This window comes from Schistocerca cancellata, chromosome 4 (assembly GCF_023864275.1).
Source record: "Schistocerca cancellata isolate TAMUIC-IGC-003103 chromosome 4, iqSchCanc2.1, whole genome shotgun sequence".
NCBI lineage: Eukaryota > Metazoa > Arthropoda > Insecta > Orthoptera > Acrididae > Schistocerca > Schistocerca cancellata.
In genome coordinates, this window is record NC_064629.1 from 798,472,682 (window position 1) to 798,490,437 (window position 17,756).

General features: G+C 43.9%; 1 long non-coding RNA gene across 1 annotated transcript in view; it reads right to left on the reverse strand.

Moving 5' to 3' along the window:
* The window catches only part of LOC126184912 (uncharacterized), a 495,668-nt gene that overhangs the window by 141,865 nt on the left and 336,047 nt on the right, over positions 1 to 17,756 (reverse strand). Inside the window, exon 2 of the long non-coding RNA XR_007536903.1 lies at positions 6,588 to 6,748. This is a non-coding gene — a long non-coding RNA (uncharacterized LOC126184912). The remainder of the gene's footprint in view (positions 1 to 6,587; positions 6,749 to 17,756) is intronic.

Consider the following 17,756-nt stretch of genomic DNA (forward strand, 5'->3'; position numbering starts at 1 on the left):
CTTCCCCGCATCATTTTCTGTGTGTTCTTTCCTGCACTTTCTTCCAGTCGCTAGATAGCCTTCGTTGCTCAAGCGATCTACGATAAATTACATCTGCATCTACATACATACTCCACAATCCACCATACGGTGCGTGGCGGAGGGTACCTCGTACCACAACTAGCATCTTCTCTTCCTGTTCCAAACAGAACGAGGGAAAAATGACTACCTAATTGCCTCTGTACGAGCCCTAATCTCTCTTATCTTATCTTTGTGGTCTTACCGTGAAATATAAGTTGGCGGCAGTAAAATTGTACTGCAGTCAGCCTCAAATGCTAGTTCTCTAAATTTCCTCAGTAGCGATTCACGAAAAGAGCGCCTCCTTTCCTCTAGAGACTCCCACCCGAGTTCCTGAAGCATTTCCGTAACACTCGCGTGACGATCAAACCTACCAGTAACAAATATAGCAGCTCGCCTCTGAATTGCTTCAATATCCTCCCTCAATCCGACCTGATAGGGATCCCAAATGCTCGAGCAGTACTCAGATAGAAAGGAAGAAAGTTCTTACTCTTACTCATAATCTTTGTAGAATCTTATAGGTATCCCATCTAGTCCTGACGCTTTTCCACTACTAAGCGATTGTAGCTGTTCTTCTATTCCGCGTTCGGCTATCTCAGTACCCGCCATTCGGCGTTCATCAGTACTGGTTTTGTAAGAGACTCATTTATGTTAGCTTCTTTTAACGCTCCGTTTCTTCGAGGGTCAATTTCGGTTGAAAAAAATGCATAATTTGTTGTGGGACATCGTAGAATATTCCCGCTTCATCCCCTACGGTTTCAAGAAGTTCCGATAGGTGGGGGAGCTATACGTATCTTTCAAAATCTTGTTACTTAGAAGTGTTCCAGGCAGAGAGCTGTCATCGATTTTCTTTTGGCGGAAAACCAGAGTATCGCAGATATTCGTAGGGTCTTGCAGAACTGGAAGTAAACAAAAGCACGGTGAGTCGTTGGGAGAGGCGTCTTCCATTATCATAACAAGGTCGCGCAGACTTGTCCGATCTCCCGCGTGCCGGCCAGCAGCACACATCTGTGACTACTGGAATGCTGGAACATCCGGACTCTCTCATTCGAGGTGATCGACGGATCACAAACAAACACAAAGCCCCTCGCAAATCTGTGCATCCGAGAGGAGCTCACAAAACTACATTGGACTGTTCTTCCTCATCCACACTACAGTCTCGATGATGAACCCTTCGCATTCCATCTGTTTGGCCCAATGGAGGATGCACTCTGCGGAACGCTGTAAGTGGACGATTGAGAGGTTATTGATGTAGCAAGGCGTCGGCTCAGACGTCGACCAGTACAGTGGTAATAAGAGGGCATACAGCCTCTGCCAGGAAGGTGGCGTAAGGCCGTGGAATTGAATGGAGATTATGCTGAAAAATAGGCCAAAAGACTGGTGAATATTAAGATGTATTGTAACCCTGAATAAAACCAACCTGCTTTCGGAGAAAAATTGTTGCATTACTCATTAATTCCCCTTGTAGGAAATCACTTGTAATTTATTTCATTTATTTTATTGTGGCCATGTGCACCCTCACTACCACTCGAAATACTGAAATTTCTGCCTTGTCGATGTGATAAACCCTTTCTTGAGAAAATATTAGTGTACCTTTTTACCCATTTCCTAATCTTCTACCGTCTACAACCACCCATAAAATAAGTTTTCCTTTCGTAGTTCATCCTTATTTTGTGTACGTGAGGTAAAACAAGAACAACACAGGCAAGTACACTACTGGCCATTAAAATTGCTGCACCACGAAGATGACGTGCTACAGACGCGAAATTTAACCGACAGGAAGAAGATGCTGTGATACGCAAATGATAAGCTTTTCAGAGCATTCACACAAGGTTGACGCCGGGGGCGACACCTACAACGTGCTGACATGAGGAAAGTTTCCAACCGATTTCTCATACACAAACAGCAGTTGACCGTGATTGCCTGGTGAAACGTTGTTGTGATGCGTCGTGTAAGGAGGAGAAATGCGTACCGTCAAGTTACCGACTTTGATAAAGGTCGGATTGTAGCCTATCGCGATTGCGGTTTATCGTATCGCGACATTGCTGCTCGCGTTGGTCGAGATCCAATGACTGTTAGCAGAATATGGAATCGGTGGGTTCAGGAGGGTAATACGGAACGCCGTGCTGTATTACAACGTCCTCGTATCACTAGCAGTCGAGATGACAGGCATCTTATCCGCATGACTGTAACGGATCATGCAGCCACGTCTCGATCCCTGAGTCAACAGATAGGGACGTTTGCAAGACAACAACCATCTGCACGACCAGTTCGACGACGTTTGCAGCAGTATGGACTATCAGCTCGGAGACCATGGCTGCGGTTACCCTTGACGCTGTATCACAGACACTAGCGCCTGCGATGGTGTACTCAACGACGAACCTGGGTGCACGAATGGCAAAACGTCATTTTTTCGGTAGATTCCAGGTTCTGTTTACAGCATCATGATGGTCGCATCCGTGTTTGGCGACATCGCGGTGAACGCACATTGGAAGCTTGTATTCGTCATCGCCATATTGGCGTATCACCCGGCGTGATGGTATGAGGTGCCATTGGTTACACGTCTCGGTCACCTCTTGTTCGCATTGACGGCACTTTGAACAGTGGACGTTACATTTCAGACGTGTTACGACCCGTGGCTCTACCCTTTATTCGATCCCTACGAAACCCTACATTTCAGCAGGATAATGCACGACTGCATGTTACAGGTCGTGTACGGGACTTTCTGGATACAGAAAATGTTCTACTGCTGCCCTGGCCAGCACATTCTCCAGATCTCTCACCAATTGAAAACGTCTGGTCAATGGTGGGTGAGCAACTGGCTCGTCACAATACGCCAGTCACTACTCTTTATGAACTGTGATATCGTGTTGAAGCTGCATGGGCAGCTGTACCTGTACACGCCATCCAAGCTCTGCTCGACTCAATGCCCAGGAGTATCAAGGCCGTTATTATGGCCAGAGGAGGTTGTTCTGGGTACTGATTTCTCAGGATCTATGCACCCAAATTGCATGAAAATGTAATCACATGTCAGTTCTAGTATAATATATTTGTCCAATAAATACCCGTTTATCATCTGCATTTCTTCTTCGTGTAGCAATTTTAATGGCGCGTAGTGTAATAAACTCTTTCTTGAGAAAATTTTAGCGTACATTTTACCCATTTACTAATCTTCTAGCGTTTCCAACCATCCATAAAACAAGTTTTCCTTTCGTAGTTCATCCTTATTTTGAGCACGTGATGTAAAACACAGGCAAGTAAGTAACTTTCGTCAGACGCACAAAACAAGGCTTTGTTTTCGTGTTTATCTTTTTGTGTATGTGTTGCAGATACACAGCACAAACGAGTTAACGGCTCAGGACAAATAAGTAGCACAAACAACATTCCACATCATTGTTGCAAATTTAGTATGCTAACTGCAAGATTTCGGCATCACTGATAATGTGTTTCTTGAAGTTTGGCCCGCGGATAGAATAGTCCATTACCTTGCGAGCGTGCATACGTGGCAGCAGTAACTATTTTTTCGGTATTTCGACTATTAACGGTACAGTCATCATCTAGGTGAGTCGGTGACTGAATTGAAACGGCTTGATACAGTGATATATTTGATGTAAAACAACACTTTCAAACATTGAAATTTATTCCTGGAACTCAAGTTAACTGTAATAGCTATAGACATACTATCTAAAGCGACATATGAACATTTTTGATGGACCGGGACTTGAACTTGGACTTTGTGCTTATCGCGAACGATCGCCTTACCATTTAGGCTGGACTGTGCCCTGACATTTAGGAAGCACCGCCTAAATACAAAGCAAAAGGTATCCGCCCGCAATAAAATCATCAGAAAGCTCACAATTGCGGATGGGGCGCTCAAACGAAAGTACTCAGAACATCGCCACTTGCATTATGTTACTCTGGCGCTAAATACGCCTACCCTGTTTGGTACAATTCTGTACATACTAGACATGTGGATGTTGCCCTCAACTAGACATGTATAATAACATCAGGATGCCTGAGAGCAACACTTACCTTGGGGAGGGGGGGATAGCCCCACCAGATATAAGGCGGGAAGCTGCCGCGAATAAGAGAAAAGCAAAGTAGAACTAAACGCTGCTGACCCGCTGCATGGACACCAACCACCCCCAAGCAGGCTCAAATCTAGGAAGAGCTTTCAAAAAATTTCCGTCAAAGTCAGTACACCACTATCAATGGCATGACAATACTTGTAAACAACCAGAAAGGCAGATATCGCATCATGGATTAAACCTTCGGAGGCTCTGCCCCCCAGGCGAAAACCTGTAATGGGAAACGTGTAAGTTCCTCGACAGGCTAAGAAGTCGTGTGGGTAGAACAAAGGATAATATAGCCAAATGGAGCTATCTTGGGGATCCCTCAACTGCACGCGAATGAGAAGCTGAACAAACTACCAAGCACCTGTACAACTGTCCTCAGTGCCCAGTTTCCTGCACGTTCGAGGACGCGCTGTGGGGCCCGCATCTCGTGGTCGTGCGGTAGCGTTCTCGCTTCCCACGCCCGGGTTCCCGGGTTCGATTCCCGGCGGGGTCAGGGATTTTCTCTGCCTCGTGATGGCTGGGTGTTGTGTGCTGTCCTTAGGTTAGTTAGGTTTAAGTAGTTCTAAGTTCTAGGGGACTGATGACCATAGATGTTAAGTCCCATAGTGCTCAGAGCCATTTGAACCATTTGACGCGCTGTGGGCCAGGGACAATGCCGTCAAGGTCACTAATTTTTGGTCTGATTATATTTAGTGTTTGTAATCTGTTTATATATAACTTTTATTATACGGCTCTATTTGCCTCACATTGTACCTATAATTCCTTTTTAAGTATTAATTTTATATATTAGTCTTCTTTCACCTTTTCTCTATTTTGTATGCAACGCTTTTGACACGAATAAAAAAAAAGACAAAAAAAATACTTACGCTATACTAGCACGTTCCCCGGTCCTACCCAAACCTCCATATGCCACACACCTATCTATTTCTTCTAACAAATTATTAATAGCGCATATCTCGTGATTCCAGTGCAACTTTTGGAATGAAGGCAACGAGAAGTCACAGATTTTTCATTTGTCGCTTTAGGTGGTACATCTCTGCCTGTTACAGTTAAATTGAATTTCAGGAATAAATTACAGTGATACACTTCCGAGTAAATGCATGCTAGTCAGAGATAAGACTGTCGGCACAAGAGTGTCACTCACAGAGAAACTTTGTGTATCTCAGAATAAAACATTGCAAGCGCTAAGTCAGCAAATACACAGTGCTTAAGAAATTTGTGTTTCATTATTTAAGTAGATGACACGTGAATTTTCCTGGCAGATTAAAACTGTGTGCCGGACCGAGACTCGAACGCGGGACCTCTGCCTTTCGCGGGCAAGTGCTCTACCAACTGAGCTACCCAAGCACGACTCACGCCCCGTCCACACAGCTTTACTTCCGCCAGTACCTCGTGTCCTACCTTCCAGACTTTACAGAAGCTCTCCTGCGACCTTGCAGGACTAGCACTCCTGAAAGAAAGGATATTGCGGAGACATGGCTTAGCCACAGCCTGGGGGATGTTTCCAGAATGAAATTTTCACTCTGCAGCGGAGTGTGCGCTGATATGAAACTTCCTGGCAGATTAAAACTGTGTGCAGGACCGAGACTCGAACTCGGGACCTCTGCCTTTCGCGGGCAAGTGCTCTACCAACTGAGCTACCCAAGCACGACTCACGCCCCGTCCTCACAGCATTACTTCCGCCAGTATCTCGTCTCCTACCTTCCCGAGTTCGAGTCTCGGTCCGGCACACAGTTTTAATCTGCCAGGAAGTTTCATATCAGCGCACACTCCGCTGCGGAGTGAAAATTTCATTCTGGAAACATCCCCCAGGCTGTGGCTAAGCCATGTCTCCGCAATATCCTTACTTTCAGGAGTGCTAGTCCTGCAAGGTTCGCAGGAGAGCTTCTGTAAAGTTTGGAAGGTAGGAGACGAGGTACTGGCGGAAGTAAAGCTGTGAGGACGGGGCGTGAGTCGTGCTTGGGTAGCTCAGTTGGTAGAGCACTTGCCCGCGAAAGGCAATAGGTCCCGAGTTCGAGTCTCGGTCCGGCACACAGTTTTAATCTGCTAGGAAGTTTCATATCAGAGCACACTCCGCTGCAGAGAGAAAATTTCATTCTGGATGACACGTGTTGGAATGCCAGGCAGCGAACATTCAGAACAATAATTCCTCTGAAAGTGCAGATGTGAAATTATTAGTTTCCACGATTTCTCGAGTTGAAAAACCCGCGTTTCGGTTGAAGAGGTTGTCCGATATCCACAGCTTCCTTGACCAGTCGGTAATAACTGGATAAAGCTGTCGTCAGTATCACGACTATCAGGAATCGATGGAATGACCAGTGGAGATATAATGTTCCAGCCACTGCACATTATCAGCCGAAATGTAAGTATAATAAGTACTGTTGTCCCGGATGCACGAGCAAAAGATGGCGGGATAATCAGTGCTGACGCTGTAATGAAACGAAGGCTACTGACCTGTGGTGGGCGTGGGCGTGTGCGTGGGCGTGTCGCGGGCGCGCGCGCGACTTGGAGGCGCGTGGCGCGCGCCCATCCCGAGACTCGACCAGCTCCTCAAAGGTGGCGTACATCTGCCATATCTGGCGCGTGAAGTCGTCCCCTTGCACCGACAGCTCCGCCTGCAACATCGTAAACACACGCTCAGCGCTTCGCACGTGCCTGCCAGCAGTTCCGGCAGCGCTCCCGCATGAAGTATAGCTATCACACCCGACAGACAAGAATTAACTGGTGAAATTGTAAACGATGTTTTTCAGAAAATCATTAAATGGTTCTCTGCAAATGGGCTCTCATTAAACTTTGACAAAACACAGTACATACAGTTCCACACAGTAAACGGAATGACCCCATTAATAAATATAGACTTCGATCAGAAATCGGTAGCTAAGGTAGAATATTCAAAATTTCTAGGTGTATGCATTGATGAGGGGTTAAACTGGAGAAAACACACTGAGGATCTGCTGAAACGTTTGAGTTCAGCTTCTTATGCTATTAGGGTCATTGCAAATTTTGTCGATATACATCTGAGTAAATTAGCTTACCACGCCCATTTTTCATTCTCTGCTTTCGTATGGCATCATATTCTGGGGTAACTCATCATTGAGTAAAAGAGTGTTCATTGCACAAAAGCGTGTAATCAGAATAATTGCTGGAGCTCATCCAAGATCATCCTGCAGCCACTTATTTAAAGAGCTAGAAATCTTCACTGTAGCCTCACAATATATATATTCACTTATGAAATTTGTTGTTAACAATCCGAACTAATTCAAAAGTAATAGCAGTGTACATGGCTACAACACTAGGAGAAAGGCTGATCTTCACTACTGAAGGTTAAATCTAACTTTGGCACGGAATGGGGTAAATTATGCTGCAAAAGAGTCTTTGGTCACTTACCTAATAGCATCAAAAGTCTGACAGATAGCCATATAGCATTTAAAAGGAAATTAAAAGAATTTCTTAATGGCAACTCCTTCTAGCGATTAGATGAATTTTTGGATATAGTAAGTGGGTAATATCCCAACCACAAAAAATATATATATTGAAAATATTGAGTGTCATGTAATATTTTGACTAATGTAATATCTTGTATAGACACCTTTTATTAACCTGACACGTTCCACATCATTACGAAGTGTCGTATTCATGATCTATGGAACAAGTACTAATCTAATCTAATCTAAGAAGGGTAAAGGTCTCTATGACAGACAGCAGATGGGCAATATGAATAGCACATAAAACACAACACTAGAAAGCAGGTGTGACTTATATTATAGAAAGAAACACTCTGATTTAGAGAGCTTCACGAGGTTAGTCCTGTCCTTCAATTAACATTTAGCGAGGTTCTCATGCGCTGCAACAACACTATCCACCCAGGGTTTGTATTCATTGTGAGATGCTGAAGAGACATACCTCGATGTTAGTTACTCAAAATGGTTCAAATGGCTCTAAGCACCATGGGACTTAACATCTGAGGTCATCAGTCCCCTAGACTTAGAACTACTTAAACCTAACTAACCTAAGAACATCACACATATCCATGCCCAAGGCAGGATTCGAACTTGCGACCGCAGCAGCAGCGCGGTTCCTGACTGAAGCGCCTAGAACCGCACGGTCACAGCGGCCGGCCTGTTAGTTACTATTTATTAATTGCTAAATGCGCCTTAGCATCTCGAGTAAAGCGTCTCTGCGTATCACTGTTTTGCTTTGTCTGCTGGCGCTTGCGAGTAACTTGACCTTCATCTATCTATTCCGACAATCCTTACCAAAGACTGACCTTCCAGCAGTTGAAGTGTGGTGTCCGTGTCTCACATGTGGCGAGGAGTAGTCGTTAAAAGAAACACGTTTGCTGGACGTTGTGGAAGGAATGGTGAAAGTGTGGACATGGTTGTCACACTCTGGTCAGTCTTATTGGAAAGTTTAGGAAGAGAAGACGCCACGCGGGAACTAGATTGATCCCTAGAAAGCATGTTTCAGTAAATGGTTACCTGCTTTTTCTTTGTAAATTGTGTTAGCTGGTGAACATATTTTTGTAGTGCGTTCATTGTCGTCTTGCGATTCACACTAAATTTTCCCGTCGAAATTGTTTGCAGTACGATGCCAGATAAATAAAGTCACGTAGTACTTCTTTCAATAAATATATTTCTCTTGTAATATACCATTTTGTTCATTGTCATGTGTTTTATTTATGTAGTGGTTTAAACTTTCTGTTTTGTTGTTTAAGACTTGCATGAGGCGGCAACATGTTATGATTTTACTTGAAGCAAAAAAGCTTAAAATAATTATTATTAAAGTTAAGCCCTTCACGTTATTTAAGATATACCGTAACTAAATTCAGTTTCCCAATCTACTATACACCTTAGTCTGTTTTGCAGAGGTCACAAAATTGAAGCGTTATCAAATTAGTTCATAATTCATTTGATATGTAAAATTTATCATAGGCGCCTCATCTTAGCTATATACACTCCTGGAAATTGAAATAAGAACACCGTGAATTCATTGTTCCAGGAAGGGGAAACTTTATTGACACATTCCTGGGGTCAGATACATCACATGATCACACTGACAGAACCACAGGCACATAGACACAGGCAACAGAGCATGCACAATGTCGGCACTAGTACAGTGTATATCCACCTTTCGCAGCAATGCAGGCTGCTATTCTCCCATGGAGACGATCGTAGAGATGCTGGATGTAGTCCTGTGGAACGGCTTGCCATGCCATTTCCACCTGGCGCCTCAGTTGGACCAGCGTTCGTGCTGGACGTGCAGACCGCGTGAGACGACGCTTCATCCAGTCCCAAACATGCTCAATGGGGGACAGATCTGGAGATCTGCTGGCCAGGGTAGTTGACTTACACCTTCTAGAGCACGTTGGGTGGCACGGGATACATGCGGACGTGCATTGTCCTGTTGGAACAGCAAGTTCCCTTGCCGGTCTAGGAATGGTAGAACGATGGGTTCGATGACGGTTTGGATGTACCGTGCACTATTCAGTGTCCCTCGACGATCACCAGTGGTGTACGGCCAGTGTAGGAGATCGCTCCCCACACCATGATGCCGGGTGTTGGCCCTGTGTGCCTCGGTCGTATGCAGTCCTGATTGTGGCGCTCACCTGCACGGCGCCAAACACGCATACGACCATCATTGGCACCAAGGCAGAAGCGACTCATCGCTGAAGACGACACGTCTCCATTCGTCCCTCCATTCACGCCTGTCGCGACACCACTGGAGGCGGGCTGCACGATGTTGGGGCGTGAGCGGAAGACGGCCTAACGGTGTGCGGGACCGTAGCCCAGCTTCATGGAGACGGTTGCGAATGGTCCTCGCCGATACCCCAGGAGCAACAGTGTCCCTAATTTGCTGGGAAGTGGCGGTGCGGTCCCCTACGGCACTGCGTAGGATCCTACGGTCTTGGCGTGCATCCGTGCGTCGCTGCGGTCCGGTCCCAGGTCGACGGGCACGTGCACCTTCCGCCGACCACTGGCGACAACATCGATGTACTGTGAAGACCTCACGCCCCACGTGTTGAGCAATTCGGCGGTACGTCCACCCGGCCTCCCGCATGCCCACTATACGCCCTCGCTCAAAGTCCGTCAACTGCACATACGGTTCACGTCCACGCTGTCGCGGCATGCTACCAGTGTTAAAGACTGCGGTGGAGCTCCGTATGCCACGGCAAACTGGCTGACACTGACGGCGGCGGTGCACAAATGCTGCGCAGCTAGCGCCATTCGACGGCCAACACCGCGGTTCCTGGTGTGTCCGCTGTGCCGTGCGTGTGATCATTGCTTGTACAGCCCTCTCGCAGTGTCCGGAGCAAGTATGGTGGGTCTGACACCGGTGTCAATGTGTTCTTTTTTCCATTTCCAGGAGTGTATATGCTGATTATCTAGCTCTGGCAGACAAGAAAAACATTTCAAACGTTGAAAAGAATCTAACAGCTCTTCTAGAGACACTTTATACTGATTTACACGAAATTCTACTGCAGCCTAAGCCATTCAAGACCTTTATGTGTACTTTAGATTTTTGAAATACAAAAGTTCGGGGGAAACTAAGAACCACATGGAACGTAACTTTACAAGAGCACTGCTGTACATCTAAATATATTATAACTGTGAGCAGAATCCTTCCGTTAAAGAAAAATTGCGAAAACGCTAAAATGAAGTCACAGCGCGTAATAACCTCCGTTGCTGACCAGTCAGCTCAAAGTGTGGAGCATGCATCACTACTCTGCACACAACTGCTCCTGCGCTTTGCTTTCCACCAGTAGAAAGTGCTTCCAGTGTGCAGTTCTTTCGAGAATGGAAAAAAAGATGGAAAGTACAACAAATTAACACTGTAGAATCATTGCCGAGTGCTGAAAGTCAAGCCCAGTGTGCACATATTATCCGAAATATCACCATCAGTGTCAAGGGAAGTATCAGCTGAAGTGGAAGTGAAGAAAATAAATTAGAAAATGTGAGGTGTGATTTATTGACATCACCTATAAAAAGAAGTGGATTAAAATCGACAACACGATAAGCGATTTTATGTCAGCATCGAACATATAAATCGAATAACATGGCATCTAAATCAGTTTTTACAGGGTTATTACAAATGATTGAAGCGATTTCACAGCTCTACAATAATTTTATTATTTGAGATATTTTCACAATGCTTTGCACACACATACAAAAACTCAAAAAGTTTTTTAGGCATTCACAAATGTTCGATATGTGCCCCTTTAGTGATTCGGCAGACATCAAGCCGATAATCAAGTTCCTCACACACTCGGCGCAGCATGTCGCCATCAATAAGTTCGAAAGCATCGTTGATGCGAGCTCGCAGTTCTGGCACGTTTCTTGGTAGAGGAGGTTTAAACACTGAATCTTTCACATAACCCCACAGAAAGAAATCGCATGGGGTTAAGTCGGTAGAGCGTGGAGGCCATGACATGAATTGCTGATCATGATCTCCACCACGACAGATCCATCGGTATTCCAATCTCCTGTTTAAGAAACGCCGAACATCATGATGGAAGTGCAGGTGGAGCACCATCCTGTTGAAAGATGAAGTCGGCGCTGTCGGTCTCCAGTTCTGGCATGAGCCAATTTTCCGCGGGCTACGCGTGAAACTTGCCCGCACGTGTTCAACCGTTTCTTCGCTCACTGCAGGCTGACCCGTTGATTTCCCCTTACAGAGGCATCCAGAAGCTTTAAACTGCGCATACCATCGCCGAATGGAGTTAGCAGTTGGTGGATCTTTGTTGAACCTCGTCCTGAAGTGTCGTTGCACTGTTATGACTGACTGATGTGAGTGCATTTCAAGCACGACATACGCTTTCTCGGCTCCTGTCGCCATTTTGTCTCACTGCGCTCTCGAACGCTCTGGCGGCAGAAACCTGAAGTGCGGCTTCAGCCGAACAAAACTTTATGAGTTTTTCTACGTATCTGTAGTGTATCGTGACCATATGTCAATGAATGGAGCTACAGTGAATTTATGAAATCGTTTCAATCATTTGTAATAGCCCTGTATTTCGCCCAGGACAGTTGAAGCATTTACTATGCAGTCGAAAAAATAATAATAGTGCGTTACTATGTTACACTATTGAAGATAAGCGAAAACTCGAAAAGCGTTACGGGCAACTAAGGTACTAAAAAGTGGCTCGTTATATTAATTCTAGCGACCTGCCCCGGCGTCACACGCGTAACGATGAGAATCTACGGCAGGGCGACTTATCTGCTGTAGCAGTAATAAATTATATACACAAACCTTCCTCGTGAATCATTTTATCTGTTACTGAAAACAGTGTAACAATCCCTACAGTAGTTCCTGGATTAGGTTTCACAATCAACCAGAAAACCGCGGCGAGGAACTTCAATTTACATTGTGTAGCAATATAGCACGATTTTTATTTGAAAAGAAGTCTGTTAGGCCGTTATCAAATTCAGTCACGCAAATCTCACCCTCGGTGCTACTGATTGGATTAATCCGATATCAACAGCCTCCTAGCAGCAATGACGTCACGCTTAGTGGATAAAGAGAAGCTAAATGAGAAAATCAGTCAGTGACTTGCCAAAAACCGCACGGAAAACACGATTTTACTTCGGTGGTCATATCCATTCAAGCGACGTACTCGGTAAACATGCGGAGGTGCTCGCACGAATTATGTCGCAGTTGTCGTGACAAATGGAAATACGAAGAGCATCATGGCGGTGTGAGTGGTTCAAGATGTTATATTGCGGCCGAGCATGTTCCCCGCAGCCATATAACACTGCATACACGTTCGTTCCAAACAAAAATACCAGTTCTGCGCAGTGATCAGATGCTGCCCTCGGTCGCAAATCATCTGATTATGCGGCCGAGCACAGCCCACACGACATTTATCGTCCAAGCGACAGCAAACCGCCGCATAAGCAACACTCACTGCGTAAGATAAAATGAAATGTAGCGGTCAGCGAGGTTACTACACTTCATACAATGTCTGTGATCGATACAACTGTCTGTTCAGCGAAGGTATCATGAAACAATGTCGTGCCATTGCGTACTGTATTCACCTGATCATAGCCGAGAATATAGCCGCAATTTGCGCTAGAGGTAGCAATATGCCGACAATAAATAAACACGTCAAAATGAACTGGTCGAAAAAAAGATATTGTAACACCACTGCTAGCAGCAAAATATACTAAAAATCTCTCTTAGCTATCGCAGAAAAAAGGCAAACTGATGTCGATTTCTCTTACGAGGTATCGAGGGAAAATGTACGCTTTTTCCGTGAAAAAAACTTTTCTGTGACAGTTAGTAACACCACTTCCAGGTAACGACTTGAAGAAGCAGTTTCCATTCTACAGAAAGGTCCTTCATGGAAGTATCTCCGGTATAAAACTTATACACATTTGAACTAAATAGTCGAACAAACAGCAGTACAACACAATGAAAACGCATCTTTAACAAAATCAATTGTTCTCTACTAAATCGACCAGTTTGACTGCGGAAACGACTTCGACTGCAGTGTTTTCGAGCTATTTTGAAAAGGTGCATTAGTACCAGTTAACGAAAAGCACTCACGTTTGCCTTACTGATACGGTCTGAGGTAAACACCGTTCCCCTTTAGGAAACATGCTAGGTGATTCGTTATAAATTGTAGTCAATTTTTAATAAGTGTGCGCAGCAACGGGCATACACCAAATTCTGTTGCTTCTTGTGTTAGTGAGTTGTGATACCAAGGTACACCGCTACGAACAGAAATATTGATTTACATGTCATGCACTTCATCATGAGCCACATAAAGTTGTTAATGAATGACTTTTAGAATTGAAAAAATTCTGCTTCCGACTCTTCACGAAAAACTGAGCATTTTGAAATTTTTTGTAAAGGTAGTGGATAAGAACTCGGAAAACTTTTGTATCAGAGAAAGAAATTTCCACGTATGAGCCTAATCAAAGAGTAGACATGCGAACTGTTTAAGGATGAAACCTCAACAGTATCCTAACGGGTGATGAGAAACCAGCGTTGAATATTTTCGCTCAAGCATCCAACAGTTTCTTTAGAAGAACAGAGGTAAATAACTGCAAGAAGCCAATGGAAAATGTTTTGTAGTGCGACAAGAGACTAGGGTGTAGCAAGTCCTCCCTAAAGTTACACTGCCTAAATTCTATCTTCGGGACTGTTTCGACATAAACGAAGAACGTAAGTAACGCTTCAACCAAGAAATTTTGACGATGAAATGAAGATACGCGAGAAATGAAGTAAATCTCTTATAGTCGATCAATACTTGGGCACTCATCGGAAAGTCAGCAGTAACGAAATACCAACGGTAATCAAAGAGACTGCCCTTTCAATTACAGTCCTACGTGGGAGAAAAATGAGGTAATTACTTGACTCTGGCTCTAGCGGTACATCATAGTCTGAACTGCCTTTGTTCCCTACTAACAATCGAGAATTAGTTTCAATTGATTCTGGAAAAACTCCAAGTAGCCACATGCAAACCGTTAGAGAGAGGTAAACAGTATTAATCTTTAAGAAGAGAAACATGAAAGTGACTCAAAAGAACTGTCGATCAAAGGACTGCATTGAGTAAACAGAGTGTTTCTTCATCTGTGTGCACTATTTCTTATATCTGCCTTCAGTGAAACAGGTGAAATTCTGCTCCAGGCCATAAGTACAAATAAAGACTTTCGACATGCAAAGTTGGTTGCAGTTTAAAGTATTTTAACAAAAAAGAAGTTCCTTCATTATATAGTTCAAGAAAATTTATACTGCTAGTACAACCAGAACAGAATCTATGTTATAATTAAATACACGAGTTTGTAAGAGTCTCAGAGGAACACATACAACTCTCCTGCTTTCTCGACAGCGAGCGGTCTCTGGCACTTCCTCACTTTGCAAATGAGAGATTAGAGCCCACACAGAGGCATACCGACAATCCTTCTTTCCACGAACAATACGAGACTGGAATAGAAGGGAGAACCGATAGAGGTACTGAAGGTACCCTCCGCCACACACCGTCAGGTGGCTTGCGGAGTATGGATGTAGATGTAGATAGTTTTGTTTCCGAGGCTGGATGCCATTACTTCTGCCACAACCTTAATATTCAAATGGCTCTGAGCACTATGGGACTTAACATCTGAGGTCATCAGTCCCCTAGAACTTAGAACTACTTAAACCTATCTAACCTAAGGACATCACACACATCCATGCCCGAGGCATGATTCGAACCTGCGACCGCAGCGGTCGCTCGGTTCCTGACTGAAGCGCCTAGAACCGCTCGGCCACAGTGGCCGGCTGCCACAGCCTAAAGCTGGCTTAAAATCGGAGGGAAAGACATGAATAGAATATGCTATTTTTCTGCGAAAAGCGTAAATCTTGTTCACTAATTTTCCGTATCCTAACTGCTGGGGTGTTGTATTTGTAAGGAGGGGTTTGGAAACAACGTGACATTTGTTTAGGTGTTAAAAATTTTTAAAAATCAAGTGAACCAACTGTAACTGGCTGTTGCTGTCTGTTTGCAAATTTTCTGTATTAGAAGAGCCACAGACACTCCTTCCGTTCCCCTGCCTTCATGTTATACCTATCCTACCATTTACTGTTATTCTGGTGGACAACGTAAAAGTGAGACTCTTTTTGCACGTCCGACGTTACGGAAGTGTGATTTGAAATTCAGATGTCACATGGGTGACTTTCATGAAACGTAATTATTTTATATCACCTATTTAACGACAAATTACGTAACTCAATATTAGCAGTTATTTACAGTAATTTGCAGTACAACACTGCAATCTGAATTAGTTTCTCGACTTCTCTCCAAGAACTTATGGAGATCTATGCTACTTTTCAAAATTATTTTCCAGGCTTTCGGATGCAGTAAAATCAGTTATATTTTTAAGATAGCGCCTGGTCTGGACAAAAACAATCTAAAATCGTGCCCTTAAGCTTTAAAATTAAGATTTCAGTATTAATGCTAGGTCATATCATACGAAGTAAATTACAATTCACTAAGTAATTCAGTCTCTCTTCAGTTTTTGTGCTTCGTAAAAGTAGCTACAATTTTGAGCATATTTCAGGCATTCTGAAGTGAGTGAAGAATTATCAAGCAAATTATAAATGAGGAGACGTCATAAACTGTATTTTATCAGCCATGCATTAGCATTATACGTGTGACTACATACAGAAAACGGGAATCTCGACGAGCTAGCAGACAAATTTCCAAGTGTGCATCGCGTGAGAGTATGCGGACAATTTAGCTCTGAAAGTGCCCGCATTTCAGACTCAAAAATACACTGCACGCCATGTAGTTTATAAGATTACACTCACTATATAAAAACGCGCCGCACGTCATGTCATAAGCATGCATTCTCTAAAAACATTGGAGTCCTTAAATATACTCTAAGCTACATTTAATCACAGGCTTGCGCATTAAAATTGTTGGTAGTGTCATAGACACGGAAATTATATTTGCGGGAAAGACTGATGGCTATCGATGAATTATTATTATTATTATTATTATTGAAAGAAATAATTTTCACACTTTGGTTGTTTTTCGTTTCCATTTCATTTTTATCTTGGGTAATATAACATTCGGCTGTGTAGACATTCTCAAGCGAAAAGTTTAACCCTTTAACTTCCTAAGTTTTGGGTTACAGTCATGCAGTTTCAGGGACATGGAAGGCATATGACTGTAACCTAAAACATACGTAGTTAACGGGTTAAATATTTTGCTTGAGAATGGCAACAGAGCCGAGACGTCGTATAACACAAAATAAAAATAAAACGGAAAGAACAACAGCCCATGTAGGAACCTTATTTCTTTCAAGAAGCTTATCACGGCTGTGGACCCTGTTGCAACTAAATTATTGTTACTATTGTTATTAGTGGTATTATTATTGCTTCAGTTTCCATATTTTGAGACCTCGTTAATTTTCCAATGTTTAGCTGATCCGCTCGTTTTTATAATGAAACCCCGCCATCTGTTACTAAATCGAGTTCTACAGCATTAGAATTGTATTTTCTGCGTAAATAAAGTAATATTATAATCTGAAGCTGGGAAGACAGGATGGTGCAATGCGCCAAAACGTCTAGAGCGTTATGAATGTCATTGTTACGGGAGACGAGGACAAGCTGGTATTTATTTTGCAACAACCCGGGTGCACCCAGTAAGCGTACGAACTTGCACGAGACCCTAAGCAAAAACCGACCTGATACATAGTCTGGTCACTGACGCATGGGAGTGTTGATCAGAGACAAGGGTACAAAAAAAAATGGTTCAAATGGCTCTGAGCACTATGGGACTCAACATCTTAGGTCATAAGTCCCCTAGAACTTAGAACTACTTAAACCTAACTAACCTAAGGACATCACACACACCCATGCCCGAGGCAGGATTCGAACCTGCGACCGTAGCAGTCCCGCGGTTCCGGATTGCAGCGCCAGAACCGCTAGAGACAAGGGTACAGTCAGGAGTGTCCCTGGGGAGTGTGATAGAACCGCTGTTGCTTCCTACATGGATAAATGATCTTGCGAGCAGGATGGACAGCAGTCTGCGGTTGTTTTCTGATGATGCTGTGGTGTACGGGAAGGTACTGAGTGACTGCAGGGGGATACAAGATGACTTAGACAAAATTTAGTTGGTGTGATGAATGGCAGCTGACTCTA